This window comes from Lepidochelys olivacea, assembly GCF_965140295.1.
Source record: "Lepidochelys olivacea isolate rLepOli2 genome assembly, chromosome: 2".
Taxonomy (NCBI): Eukaryota; Metazoa; Chordata; order Testudines; family Cheloniidae; genus Lepidochelys; species Lepidochelys olivacea.
In genome coordinates, this window is record NC_140412.1 from 67659134 (window position 1) to 67674341 (window position 15208).

General features: G+C 40.2%; 1 protein-coding gene across 3 annotated transcripts in view; it reads right to left on the minus strand.

Annotated features, from left to right (window-relative positions):
* Window positions 1-15208, minus strand: part of FAM110B (family with sequence similarity 110 member B) — a 212912-nt gene that overhangs the window by 140504 nt on the left and 57200 nt on the right. For all 3 annotated transcript variants that reach the window (XR_014710143.1, XM_084618544.1, XM_084618545.1), the window contains exon 2: window positions 11954-12099. The gene's annotated coding sequence lies outside the window, so the exon portion shown is untranslated. The remainder of the gene's footprint in view (window positions 1-11953; window positions 12100-15208) is intronic.

Genomic DNA, 15208 nt, shown 5'->3' on the forward strand with positions numbered 1-15208 from the left:
AAAAAAAAAGTGTATGTCTTTTCCTTGAGTGTGTTCTGGCATACTTACAAATGTAAGTATGGAGTATAAAGCAACTGGCTAGGTTTATGGGATGTTTGCTTAATTTTCCTACAGTACTTAAGAAAAACAAAAAGATCTCCCACCTGGCTAACTATTTAAAACATTATCCCAAAGTTAGCAAAATTCTACCTTGTTTAGAATACTTAGAAAGCATTAACAAATCCAACTCTTTAGTTTTGTTCATTAATTTACTTGACAAAAGACAAATGGAAATCTTTTGCAAAAGACACAGGCAGACTAGAACTGTCACATATTCATTTTGGGACAAGTCTTTTCCGCCTCCCTTCATTTTAACCACTTCTGCTTTACCATCCTTGTCCTATCTCAGCAACTGTACTCCATTCATTGTGCACTTTTGTTCTCGATTGGTATCCATTAAGGTCAACTCTCAGTATCCTCCTTCTTTCAAAATGATTTGACAACAACAACGCACCCTGTATTAGGTGGTTTTATTTTGCTTTTGCTTTTTCTTACTGTCAGTACATACACAGGACTTTAAGTCAAAGTGATTTAAATTACCAATTTTAATTATTTAAATCAGCATGCAAGAAACCTTGACTTAAATAATCAATTTGAATTGTTTTGTATTCATATTCTTAGTTACTTTCTAAACGAAGGTTGAGTCTCATTATTGGTAACAATTAAAATATTTATTTGCAACTAAATATAGCCTTTACACTTAATTTGGTGCACTTTCTTGCTAATCAGGAGGATACACTATATTCACGCACATTTATTTGAGCAATTATATAGCTCAATTCATTCAGGTTTTTAAATTTTACATTTTTAATACATTAGAAAATTGTGACTAATGCATTTCTGATTTACTAGAGGATTAATATTTTATTGAGGATTTGTGTCAGCCTATTTGGATTGAAATTTAAATTCAATTAAAATGCACAAAATAGCATTTTTTATTAAATAATACTACCGGTACCTTAAAAGTGCTGGTTACATAAGAAACAAGTTTTGCAATGAAAGGTAACTGAACTATTTAAAAAAGGAAGTACTATCCGCAGTTAATGAATTGATATTGTTTCCGGTCACCATGTCCTTTAAGATTTTAGAACTAGTAGAGCTCACCCTTTCCTCATACCGAGTTTTTAGGTACAGATTGGAAAAAGAAACCAGTTTTCCCTCTTTTTCAGCTCCCAGTTGGTTTCTTAACTTTGAACTAGTCATTGAACTGAACTGTTGAATAGACTGAAATGAAGAAAAAATAAAAGGCGTACTTGTGGCACCTTACAGACTAACAAATTTATTTGAGCTTAAGCTTTCATGAGCTACAGCTCACTTCATTGTAGCTCATGAAAGCTTATGCTCAAATAAATCTGTTAGTCTCTAAGGTGCCACAAATCCTTCTGTTCTTTTTGCGGATACAGACGAACACGGCTGCTGCTCTGAAACCTGTCATTATGCAAGGAAGAAAAAATAGTCTCTCTTCACTTGCAGAAGAGGCTACTGCTTTAAAAAGTTGGCTTAGCACATCAACGAACCATGACTCTGTGTGCTTAGCCAGCATCTTCCACCATTTATTAGTTTGACTTCCTTTAAAACTTGGCAGCAAACATGTACTCTATGTAAATAATCATATATTGTATTTAAATTTAAAATTATAGATTTAATTCAAATTATTTGACTAGATTATAATGTGTTTCAGTCTTTACATAGGTCATCCATTTCAAAGTTAATTTAAAACATAAACCTATACTTAATATAAAAACATTGATTTTTGTATCCATCCTGTATGTAAGCAACACCAAACTTATAAGTAACAATTACTGTAAGTTATGTCATACCCCACTCATAAATAGCACAAGGTTGGCATTTATAAAGCATTTTTCAGCTAAAGATCTCAAAGTACTTTATAGAATTGTGTAGGAATTATCCACATTTTACAGATGGTGAAACTGAGGGAGAAAGGCTAACTGATCTGTCCAAGGGCACATGGCAAGACTGTGGCAGAGGTAGGAGTGGTCTCCACTCACAGTTCAGTGCTCTACCTTCTGGAGCATACTGGATTCCCCAAGTCAAAATAAATAGGTTATTATTTGCTCTACATAAAAAGCTCAGAGTCCCTCAAGGGAAGAAGTATTTTAATATCAACACTAAGGACTCTTTTAAAAGCAGAAGTCATTGGGTCTTTACAACTTGCCTACTCTGTGTTTTCAAAACAAATGTATTTAATATTAAACACAGAATCATAGAATATTAGGGTTGAAAGAGACCTCAGGAGGTCATCTAGTCCAATCCCCTCCTCAAAGCAGGACCAACACCAACTAAATCATCCTAGCCAAGGCTCTCTCAAGCCGGGCCTTAAAAACCTCTAAGGATGGAGATTCTATCACCTCCCTAGGTAACCCATTCCAGTGCTTCACCACCCTCCTGGTGAAACAGTGTTTCCGAATAGCCAACCTAGACCTCCCACACCGCAACTTGAGACCATTGCTTCTTGTTCTGTCATCTGCCACCACGGAGAACAGCCTAGCTCCATCCTCTTTGGAACCCCCCTTCAGGTAATTGAAGGCTGCTATCAAATCCCCCCTCACTCTTCTCTTCTGCAGACTAAATAACCCCAGTTCCCTCAGCCTCTCCTTGTAAGTCTTGTGCCCCAGCCCCCGAATCATTTTTGTTGCCCCCCCCCCCACTGGACTCTGTCCAATTTGTCCACAAACATCTACCTATATATGTTAATATACCTTCCTCGCTAATGTTACAAGTTTTAAGAAAATTAAGACTGTTCCCTATTATTAAAAAATAGCCATACTCTTGAAATTTAGCAAATCTGTTTTTGCTTTGGTCTATGAGGTTTTGCTTTCTTTTTGAAAAAAGTAAATTTTAGTTTAGAAGGGAAAACAAATTATAGTAATACTTTTTAAACTACAGGGGGTTCAGAGAAGGGTAACTAGAATGATTAAAGACATGGAAAAACTTTCACATCCAAAAAGATTGAAATGAGTGGGATTATTTACCTTAGAAAGGAGACAAATGGAGGGGACATGATAAAAAATACAAAAAATGATGAATGATGTACAGAAGGTACATCACGGATCTTATGTTCTATCTATAACATATCACAAAATAAGAGGTCAGACAATTAAATTAAAAGTGGGAAGTTAAAAGTACAGAAGGATGAAACCTTCTGTGAGGGGCAGATTATCTCACATATGTCTACTGTGTAGTTCTTTCACCTGGCTCTGAAACATTCAGTACCAGCCACTGTTGCAGAGAGCATACTGGGCTAGATGGACAGTGGTTTTGATCCAACATGGCAATTCCTATCATATGCAGAGGCATTCTGTTGCAAATGATGAAGTTATAAGAAATTAGCTGAGCACAGATTTCTAGAATTCCAAGCCTTAATACATCACAATTAAACCAAAAATTCTATTTATTTTTAAGATAAATCCTTATTTATAGCAAATCTAAGATTCGCTATACCTTGCTAGTACACCAAGTGCCATTAGCTTGCTTTGGGCACACAGGACAGAGATTTTCTTTTGGGTGTGTGTGTGTGTGTGTGTGTGTGTGGCGCCTCGTACAATGAGGCAATACCAGACTGGGGCCTGTCAATTTGCCCAGCCTCATCAATTATTCACAGAAAACTGAAAATAATAACGCACACCTATCCAACTGTACAGGTCAGTACTCAAATAGGAGAGTTCTACACTAATGCCTTGAGGTGAAGCCTGAAATGTATTATTCTTATTTTACTCAGATTGAGTAACAACAAGTATGCATACAAGTACCTGGAAACAGATGTAGTAGTAGTTCAAGGAAAAATTAATCTTAAAGGTTAGATTAGTGAAAACCCAAGTTTCAAAGCGAGGAAATAATGTAATAGTGACAGCTATGTTTGGCATAGCTAGAACAATGATGACAACAAAAAAGGGTAATCTATTTATATTTGATCTACAAGAACAACTAAATTTCAAGCAATACGAAGGCGAGACACACTCACATATAGTAGCTTATAGACACAGCCATTTTGTTGACTGTACTTTTTGCCAGCCTGATTTTCAGTTCACTTGCAGCTGAGGAACTGCTAAACAGTCCTCAACCAGAGCATTTAATTTTATGTTATAATCTACATAATAATTCATGCCTTTCTTCTCAAAAATTGTGTCCTGCCAAATTTGGCTTGCCTGAGAGCATCACTTCTATTTCTTTATTTCTGAAAGGCTTTCTGCATCCCACCCCAAAGCACCAGTCCCTCAAACTGCAGCCTGTCTTGTATTCTACAGAAAAATGCTTGCAGCATTGGTACAAAGAATCTTCTTTGTACCAATGGGAGTGGCAGGGTCATTACACATATTGAATCTATTTCCCCAGGTTAAGTATCCTCACACCTTCTTGTCAACTGTCTAAATGGGCCATCTTGATTATCACTACAAAAGTTTTCTTCTCCTGCTGATAATAGCTCATCTTAACTAATTAGCCTCTCACAGTTTGTATAGTAACTTCCAATTTATCTGTGTGTGTGTGTATATATATATATATATCTTACTATATGTTCCGTTCTATGCATCCGATGAAGTGGGCTATAGCCTATGAAAGCTTATGCTCTAATAAATTTGTTAGTCTCTAAAGTGCCACAAGTCCTCCTGTTCTTTTTGCGGATACAGACTAACACGGCTGCTACTCTGAAAAGAATGTTCAGTTTCACAGATTATATGGAAATGAAGTGTAAGTAACGTGAGCAAAGCAAGTACATTCAGAGATCCAGTGAAAACTACTATCAGAATAGAGTCGGGACCACATTATCAAACACTAGCAATCCATGGTGAAGTACAGATGTACAGTGGAGAGAGAGGGAAAAGTAAGTACACAACTATCACTTGTGAAGTCTTGTCAACCTAAGACTAAAAACCTATTTGACAGAAGATATCACTGAAGCAGATGTCAGGTGGTGTAAAGAAACTGAATCTGAATTATAGTTGAACTCAAAACTGGTTGCATTATATAAACCTTATGAAAAAGGAACAAAATATATTGGGTTGAAAAAAATGGTGCTTGTATCCAAAGCTCTAAATTGTGTTTACAATACATATACTGTTAGGTTGCACATTTAGAGTCACTATAGAATGTTTGGCAAATTATTGAAAATTCTTGCAGCACGCCCGCAAGAATTAGCAAAGGAGTAGCCACAGGGGCAAGGCCCATAGTGATTGTATGAACTTTACAAATCCTGATTGGTTATTCTGACTAGGTGATGCTGTCAGCAGGAAGACAATTTATCTGCATCATAGACACATCGCAGAAGATAATTAAGGTTATACTGCGATTTGCAGTTACCATTTAGTGGTGACTAAAATCCCATTAGATGATGTCTCGCTTGGCAGTTGTTGTGCTGTAATTCTTCATTATTATGCTAATCATAATCATCTCACTATTATAGTAGGCTCCCCAAAACTGCAAATAAATAATAATATGTATAAAAAAACTTTAACACCAAATTTACATTACTTACTCTGAGGGCAGCGACTGAATTTTCAAGAAGTAAATCTGTTTAGTAACTTAGAAACATTTTTTAACAAATTACTCTTTGAAATGTAAACCCACAAGTCTAATGTTTGCTTCCGTTTCCTCTGGACAAGTGAACGGTTAGTTTTAAGACTTGAGAATTTCGGTTCTGACACAGGCTACTTTTCAAACAAAAGAAGTAATGCAATAATTAACATACTTATTATATGTTTGAATAAAACCATATTCATGATTATTATTTTTGTGTGTGTCAAAGGAAACAGGCAGATAATGGGTTTGTTGTCAAAACAGCCTATAACCCAGGCAGTGAGGTGCTGAAGCATAGCACTTTCCTGCCCGTGCTGGAACCAAGGCCCTATTTCCTCAGGGCTTGCCTACACTGGCAAGTTTTGTTGCCAAAAAACTGCCTTTTGGCAACAAAACAGCAAGAGCATACGCACTACAATGAGACTTTTGTCGTGAAAAACGCCCAGTTTTGGCAACAAAAAACTTCCATTCCTATGAGAGACTTTTGTCTTTTCCCCTCGCTTTATTGTCGACAAAGAGCCAGTGTAGACACTGCTGATTGTTTTGTCGCCAAAACTGGCTTCCCCCAGTATCCCACAATGCCTGCCCTGATTGCGCTGCTCAGTGGTTTGATCTCTGCTGCCCTGCAGGCAAGAGCCCCTCCCCTTTCGAAGCTCTGGGAAGTATCTGTGTGCTGCTCCGATTGGGGAACAAACAAAGAGCAAATCACTGGACTGCTCTTGTTCTTCCCTGCACTAGGAACATAGCAGCAGGCAGACTGCTGCCACAGGAGGAGTGGGACAGACTGCCGTGCTGCTTTGCCTCAGCTCACAGAGCTACTCATGATGCTGCTCTCCGCAGCTGAGGGGGCTGTGGGAAAACTTGGAGAGAATCCCAAGATGCGCAGCGATCAGCTCTTCTTTCCCACAAGACTGCACTATGGGATACATACACACAATGCATTGCTCACCCTGTTGGTGGTGGTGTCCCCAATGTGGACATGATCTGTCGACTGAGGGAGCAAGTATGAACACCCTTTGGCGATTTTTATTTTCTCGACTTTTGGGTGTCGACATAAGTTTTGTCAACAAAACTTGGTAGTGTAGACAAGCCCTCAGACTCCTTCACTCTTATCCTTCAGGGAACTGCTGCTCTCTAGTATCACACTCAGGGCTTTTCTACATTACCCGCTGGATCGATGAGCGGCCATCAATCCAGTGAGGGTCGATTTATCGCGGATAGTCTAGATGCAATAGATTGACCACTGAGCGCTCTCTCATGGACTCCGGTACTCCGCCAGAGCGAGAGGCGCAGGCGGAGTCAACAGGGGAGTGTCAGCTGTCGACTTACCATAGTGAAGACACCGCGGTAAGTAGATCTAAGTATGTGGACTTCAGCTACGTTATTCACATAACTGAAGTTGCGTAACTTAGCTCGATCCCCACCCACCAGCGTAGACCAAACCTCAGTACCTTTTGTCAACCCTCGGACCATCTATCTTTTTTAGGTGTCCAGACCCTTCCTGGCTTCTCAGCCTTTCTGCATACCTATGATCTCCAGCCAGAATTCACCTAAGCTTCTTCGATGCCTCCCCAAAACCCTCAATCGATGCCTCCCCAAAACCCTCAATGCGCCCCCCCCGCAGGAGACACCCAGACCCAATCTGTCACATTTAATAGCCTGAGGAAAGTTCTCTCTGTCTAGCAGAAGCCACTTCTCAGATAACGCTTTCTACAAATATCCCCTTCTCCTTACCCCTTCCATGTCCCATGTGACTGGTGGGTCACAGTGAGAGGCTAGGACAAGGAAGAGACCTGCAGCAAAAGTAGCCTAGAAAGTAGACCTAGTAGCTCTGCTAAAAAGGCAATTTTTAAGTTTGGAACACATGCTACAGCTTGTCAGAGATAAACCTTGGTCCAAGAGACATTAGGTCCTAGACTCCTTCTGGTGAATGTTAGTATCACAGAAAGGTAGGGCTGGAAAGGACCTCGATAGGTCATCTAGTCCAGCCTCTTGTACTGAGGCAGAACAAAGTATAGCTAGACCATCCCTGACAGATGTTTTTCTAACCTCTTCTTAAAAACTTCCAATGATGGGGATTCCACAATCTCTCTTGGAAGCCTATTCCAAAGGTTAACTATCCTGATAGCTGGAAACACTTTTCCTAATATCTAACCTAAATCACCCATGTTGCAGATTAAGCCCATTACTTCTTGTCCTACCTTAAGTGGATGTGGAGAACAATGGATGACCATCCTCTTTATTTCAGCACTTAACATATTCAAAGACAGTTATCAGGTTCCCACTCAGTCTTCTTCTCTCAAGACTAAACATGTCCAGTTTTTTTAACTCTTCCTCATAGGCCAGGTTTTCTAGACCCTTTATCATTTTTATTTCTCTCCTCTGAACTCTCTCCAATTTGTATTGCTGTGAGTCCATAAAAGGTTGGAGGTGCAATGGACTGGGAATGTGTAGGGAACAAAGGCGAAGCGGAGGCTTTAGCCAGGGATACAGAAGGATCAGGGGCCATTGTAATGGGTGCTTGTAGTGTGGTGGCTGCCCCACTCCTATACTAGATGGGGCTTCAGCAGGCCAGAGAGGCTGTGTGGGTGGATGGCCAATCAGAGAAGGCCTGCTAGGGAGCCAATAAGAGGCTGAGTAAGAGGCAGCCAATCAGGGCCAGGCTCAGCCCTATATAAAGGCTGCTCAAGAAGGGAGCAGTCAGTCTCTCCCAGGACTTCAGAGGGTGAAGGTCTGTCTCCTGTGTGAGGGGACTAGCACCAGGGACGGGGCAGTGCGGGGCAGGCGAGGGGAGCAGAAGGGAATTCCAGCCCGGTATCTGCCAGGCTGCAGGCCCTGAGGGAAGGGCCAGACAGGTGTGAAGGGGAAGCGACCCAGGGAGAGAGGTGGACAAGGGGAGAGAAGAAGGGCAGGAAAGCTGCCGCCAAAGGGTCCCTGGGTCGGGACCCAGAGTAGAGGGTGGGCTGGGGTCCCCCCCTTCCCCTTTGCACATACACCCAGCCATTGGACGTGGCGATAGCGGACTGCACCAGACCCCTGGCACAAGGGGTTAGATTTTGGGGTGTGGTTGGCCGCTGCGGCTGGGCGAAGTGAAAGACTGCTGATAACCTCTCCCCCCGGAAGGGGGTGAGAGAGGACTAAGGGGGACTCCTGGAGGGCAGTGTCTTGAAGAGGATGCCGCAAGAAGGGAGCAACGCAGGTCCAGGCACCAAGGGAGGGCGAGAGATGGATGGGACACCACCAGTGGAGGGTGCTCCACACTGGACTGAGCTAATTCCCTGACAAGCCAGCAGGAGGCGCTGCGCTGGTGAGACCCAACCCTGTCACAGTGCTATACAAACATATGACAAGGGTGGGTTTTTTCCTGGAAGATCCTACCCTTCCCACACTCCTTAAACAGGAAAAGGGTCCAATTATGGAACATGCTGAAACAAAAGACAGGTAACTGCTACAACAGTCCACAATCTAAATAAAGACAAAACCATTACTCAAATGTTCAGTCTAAACCATTAAAAAAATCCACTAAAGAAGATACTGTCTTCAAAACAAAGACAAAATTTGGTTTAATATGAAAACCTGCTATGTTAGCTTTACTTCTGCAGGATAAATGGCTCTACTGTAGGAACCAACTGGATTTAGCAAAAATTGCACTGCCATATTTGATCTTGTTTAGCAGGAGGGGGAAAAAAGAGAGAGAGAAAAAAGGACGGGTAGGAAGGCCTATTTCCCCCATGTCTAAAGATATCGCTGCAGAACAGAAAGGACATACTGACCCTTAACTCTCCTCTTGAATGAGGGCTTGGTATTTCAGATGAAAAACAAAGGCATTTTTCCTCTGCACAAATGTATTTTAAGGTGAAGCTCCATCAAAGTGAAGTTGGTGGAAACAGAGAGATTGCTTTCGTCAGTACTTCCATCATGGCTAAATATTTTGAGCACTTCTGATTCATGAAATGCTGAAGTCACGTAAATATGGAGGTTTTTAATCATAAAGAGGCTGAAATTTCAGTACATACTTAGTAGAAACAAAGCAGCAAAAAGCAACGAATAAAAGTCCACCCCATAATATCTCAGAAACAAAGTGATGACTAAAGAAATCAAAGTAATCAGTTTTGGTTTGTGGTACAGAAGTTTACTTTTGAACACAGCTGGAGCTCAGCCAGCTCCCATGACAGCACCTTCAGGCTGTATTGAGATTTCTATGGGAGAAAAGGCATCATAAATCTGTTTCAACAGCTTTGTGTCATTCTTTTGGTTGACTTTAGAAGGTAAATTAAATGTTTTCTATTAGTATGGTAAAGAAACTATATAGTTTTGTTTTCATTTTAAATACTGTCTCAAGTTACGGAACACTTTAGCTAGAATGTGGCAAGAGCTATATGTTTAATATTTGTAAAGCTTGCAATTCATGCTTATGTGAAAACAGACGTGTGTACTGCACCGTTCCCAGGACGATGGATGTTTTTCTATTTTTTTAAGTATGTTCATTTTTTGAACTTTTCAGTTAAATAACGGAGGAAATTGAAGCAAAAGCCAGTACTCCCTTTGGGGGGAAAGAAACATCAGAAAAATCACAAGCACATGAGTAAAGCTTTGGTACAAAGAATGAAGTATGGTTTTGAAAAGCAATAAGCATATCACTTGAGGCAACACGTGAAGTTGCCTTGATCAATTATTCATACAATTTACAGCAACAGTTACAGTTGCATCAGTGAAGGGAAAATAAACTAGGGCAAACACCATCTTCATAATTATGAAGTGTGCCCTTGATTTTCACTGGAACATTTGGCAACCATTTCATGTCATGTGTTTCTAGTTAGTAATACCACCCCCTTTTCCCACCAAAAAAGGGAACAAATTGATTTGCTGGAAATAGTAATAGCGTTCAAGAGCACGTTTCAGTCCCACACACTCCCTGAATTATTGATAGCTTATGGTACCTTAAACTGTGTACATGAATCATAAAAACCTCCTGTAAGTATATCCACTAACCACTATGGAATTATTCTATACCTTTCACGAAGCCTTTACTTCATTATTCTTATAGTGTAAAATTTGACTTTTTATACACTATTTGAAAGGGATACCACCAACTCAAACATTACAAATTTCCATCTCAAAATTTTGTCCTTACTATAGGTACACCAGCAATCCCCTAAGGTAACTGTAACTGAAATACTAGAGGGCAAAATATTTTTTCAGTTTGGTATTTTTTCACTTTCCGTATTTGACAGCACTCTGTATAAGAATCAGTTTTGTGTTTTGTTCATGGTGTACATTCTTCCCTGAACCCTGCCAAACTGATGCTTACCAGTAACCAGCTGCAAGGCTGAAACTGAATCTGAATGGGCAACAGGCAGAGAGAGAGAGGGAAAGAAGTAGGATGAGGCAAGGAGGGCAGGAGTATGTTTGAGGTGTTGCTCTCAGGTTTGTCTAAAAGACCCTTTTGGGGCCTTCAGGGCAGGGATCTTGGGTGAAATCCCAGCTGTACTGAAATCAATCACTGACTTCCTTGGAGCCAGAATTTCACCCTATGTCTTCGAATGTGTTTATATAGTCCCTGCACAATGAGCCTTGGTCAGGACCTTGTGGGCACTACTGTAATATAAATGATATATTTCTGCTCAGCTGTTTTATTAGTATTTATCTTTGCAATTTTTCTAAAAGGAAGTTTTAAACAATTGACATTTCCTATCTAAAAGGCATGCTATCAAAAAAGTAATTTTATCATGCAATAGTCATTTTAAGAATTTGAAGTTTGCAGCCCTTTAATCTTGATGTTCTGCACAGATTTCTTTGTCTTCCACGTCTGTTCCTAGAGCTTTTCAGCCAATTTCTACAGGTAAGTTTGTTCCACCCATCCACCACAAAGTTCTCATTAATATAGAACAGAAATATGGTGAAATTCCTGTCTGTGCTACACAAAAAACTGTTTTAGTAGAGTCCCCTGAGAGGTTTGCAGCTGTAGTACAGAAGAGCCCAAACAAGTACAACTTCTAGGACTGCAGTTCACACAACTTATTTATTTTCCACCCTTTAGCCTTTACAAGCAATTAGCCAAAATGAATTTGGTACTAAGAAATAATTATTGTACTGGTCAACAGAAATTCTCTATATGGAAACTTCACTCTTCCCCTTTTGTTAGTGACATACTATAATGTTTCTATATTTTTCCAGTCACATGAGAAACTAGTTATGAAAGCTGCAATTAAAGTTTGGTGCATCTTTACAAACAGAACACATTACGGAGATCTCAAGCAGGCTGCTCCCTAGTGGATGTAGATTTGTGAACATTAAATTGAGGTGGTATCTTTCAGCTTTTTAAAAGGAATTTTTGCCAGCTCCAAATTAAAATGCACAGTCTGAAAAATAAATTTCTTACCTGGATAGAAGATTTCCGAGCCTCAGCTATGCCACTCTGAACTACTATCCTTAGGCTCAAGTTTCTAAATGGAATGAGGGCCTTTTCATCTCACTATTTTAGGTAGCTCTCTTCACCTAGGAATTCCAGAAGATTCCTTGCAATGCCTAGAAACATAGCAAAAGTGAAGGATATTTAGCTTGATGGATGTAGATCTCAGAAACCACATTTTTAGATATGAATTGAAAATAGATACATTTAATATCAAAACCATTAGGTGAAACAAAAAGAGAACAGATGTTAGACAACAAAAGATATATAGATACTCCTTAGGAGGAGGGTGGGTGGAAAATGAGGAGAAAGGAGGGAGTCAATGGTTTAGGCTAACCATCAAATCAGTTGCAATATACTAGTCCTGCTAGTCAATGTTGAGGGTCCTAATCCTTAGCAAACAAAATATACTTTCAAGATATAAGTATGCCTAATAAAACACTGGCCCCATTTGGAAATTACATTAACAGATGCTTTGGGAACCAGAAAGGGCAGTGGTGTGAAATCTTAGCCCCAATAAAGTCAGTGGGAGTTATACCATTGATTTCAAAGGGGCCAGAATTTCACCCCAGGAATCACAATTTCTTAAGGCCTGTAGTCTCATGAAGAATGTAACTGCCTTTCCATCTAATAGTGTCCCAAATACTACCCCTGGATTATTATGAAATAACAATAATTCTGTATGGAGAGGAAATGTGGGACTATCCATCAAACTACTCTTATCAGAATTGAGGGAGGAGGCAGATTAATTACTAACCATCCTGACTAATGTGCAATTAACAGCTACCTTTATAAAGCAAAACATACATAAAAGTTACTTGTTTGAAGGTGGTGTTGCATGGATTAACCTCTAGAAAGGCAGTTCTACTTTACATTCTAGTTTGACCTTCATTACCACCAGACACGATGGTCTCATAGTGCATAACATACAAAAGACAAAAAGAGCAATTCGGCACTGAATTCCCATTGTTATCTTAATGAAATTACAATCTTGTACATTTTTTTCAAATTGCTACTATTGCAGAAGCTTTAATCCTATGGACCTCATTCAGAATTTGATCCTAAGAAGAAAAGACACTATTCTGAAGTTAAGTTTAACACCTTTCTTCAACTGTGAGATCATCATCACAAGTTTTTAAAAATTCCTTATTACAGGCAAAGCTGGTAGCATCATCTATCATTAAGGATACCTGACACTTCCCACTATAAGATCCTGTTTTCAGTTACTTATACCTTTTCCAAATTTCATCTATTTGGGCTAAAATTTCCATGCCAGATGTATGCCTCAGTCTGAACTTTTCTAGAAAATTCCAGCCAAAATGGTTCAGCCATTGCGGAGATCAAGACGAGGGAAATAGAAGTTGTTTTGCCCACGTTAAAAATTCTGGCCATCTTTCAAGAAACTATCATGCCCCCATGCTCCCCCAACCTGAGGAGAAGAGAGGAACAGGGGAGGAGACTGGGACTACTGGCGTGGGGGGGAGGAGAGAGAAACTGGGACTGGCTGGGCAAGGACACTGGGAATCAATGGGGTGAAGGGAAGGAGGTGATGAGACAGATCTAATGAGTAGAGAAGGTGTGGGGGCAGAATTCAGACTGGCTGGGCAGAGAGTGGGACAAGGAGCTGGTGGGGGGATGGGCTGGGGGTTTGGGAAGAACCGAGGGCTGGTCTTCACTACGGGGAGATCAACGCTGATTTAGCGGGTCTAGTGAAGACTCACTAAATCGGTGGCAGAGTGCTCTCCAGTTGATCCCGGTACTCCAGCCCCCCAAGAAGATTAAGTGGTAAGTGGGTGGGAGAGCATCTCCCGTCGATGCAGCGCAGTGAAGACACTATGTTGACTCCAGCTACATTATTCACGTAGCTGGAGTAGTGTATCTTAGGTCGACTTACCCCAGTAATGAAGACAAGCCCTAAGATTGATTGAGCAGCCCAGGGAGGGTGCAACCTTCATTCTGGCACTCCCTAACTTTTATGTGCTTGAGCTGTAATATTAACAGTGTACTTCTAATGTATTTTTATGTGTGTAGTATTTGAGAATTTGTATGTGGTCAGCTAATTGAATACTATCATAAAGCATATGCACAAAGGGACCAAACAAACAATACACATGCAATGTATTACACTGCATACACACACAATGTGTATAAAAGTCAGTAACTTTGTTTGACTCTGTCTACCCATAACATTTTCCATTAACTCACTTGGCATAAAAGTGAAGTACTTAATTTAAAAGATGCTTCTTGTGTGCACTCCATCGCTTTCATCTTTTCAGTATGAAGTTGTGTGTGTCAAAATCTCTTATGAAAAGCTGGTCTAAATTTTCTCCAGCAGTCAGCATTCCCATTCAAGGGAGCAATTAGTCAGTATTTCTAAATGTATATCTGTGTTCATCCTCCCTCCTACTCTTGAACTAGAGTGTTCTTTGTACAAGGCAATGAGTTACTTTCCTAGTGGTCATGTGATGCAGCACATAAGAAATGAATTACTGCTATGAATATAAATTGGGAGACTGAAATTGGTTGGTTCAGAAGACTGTTAATGGGTACAGAACGTTTCACCTCTAGGTCACAGGGCAAACTCAGAGCAACTCAACAGTGACTGAATCTGGTTAAAATCTTTCAACTGCCTAATCATGATGAAAAATCAGTTAGGGATGGACACGTGCTATGATTACAAAAACCAGAATTACAGTTCGCAGACTCAAAGGCCACTAGAAACACACACCACGGAAGTTGTAAGATATTTCATAGACTATTGGTATAACCAATATTTTCTGCTTTTATTTAAAATAAAGATGCAAAATGTTTCTAGCTCCTCTGGGTATGGTGATATCCTTACGCATGTGAATCAGTGCAGCACTGTCTTTCTCAGTTTTCAGACAAATAGCCTGAAATATTACCTCTAAAGACAAAATCCTGCCAAGTGCCAAGCAACTTTCACTCCTGTTAATTTCAATGGGAACTGAAGGTGCTGGGCCCCTCACAAGCACTGTGCTCAGCACCCCCAGTTAACTGCCCTATTCATCTTAATAAAAAGAAAAGGAGTACTTGTGGCACCTTAGAGACTAACCAATTTATTAGAGCATAAGCTTTCATGAGCTACAGCTCACTTCCTCAGATGCATATCGTGGAAACTGCAGCAGGCTTTATATATACACAGAGAATATGAAACAATACCTATTCCCACCCCACTGTCCTGCTGGTAATAGCTTATCTAAAGTG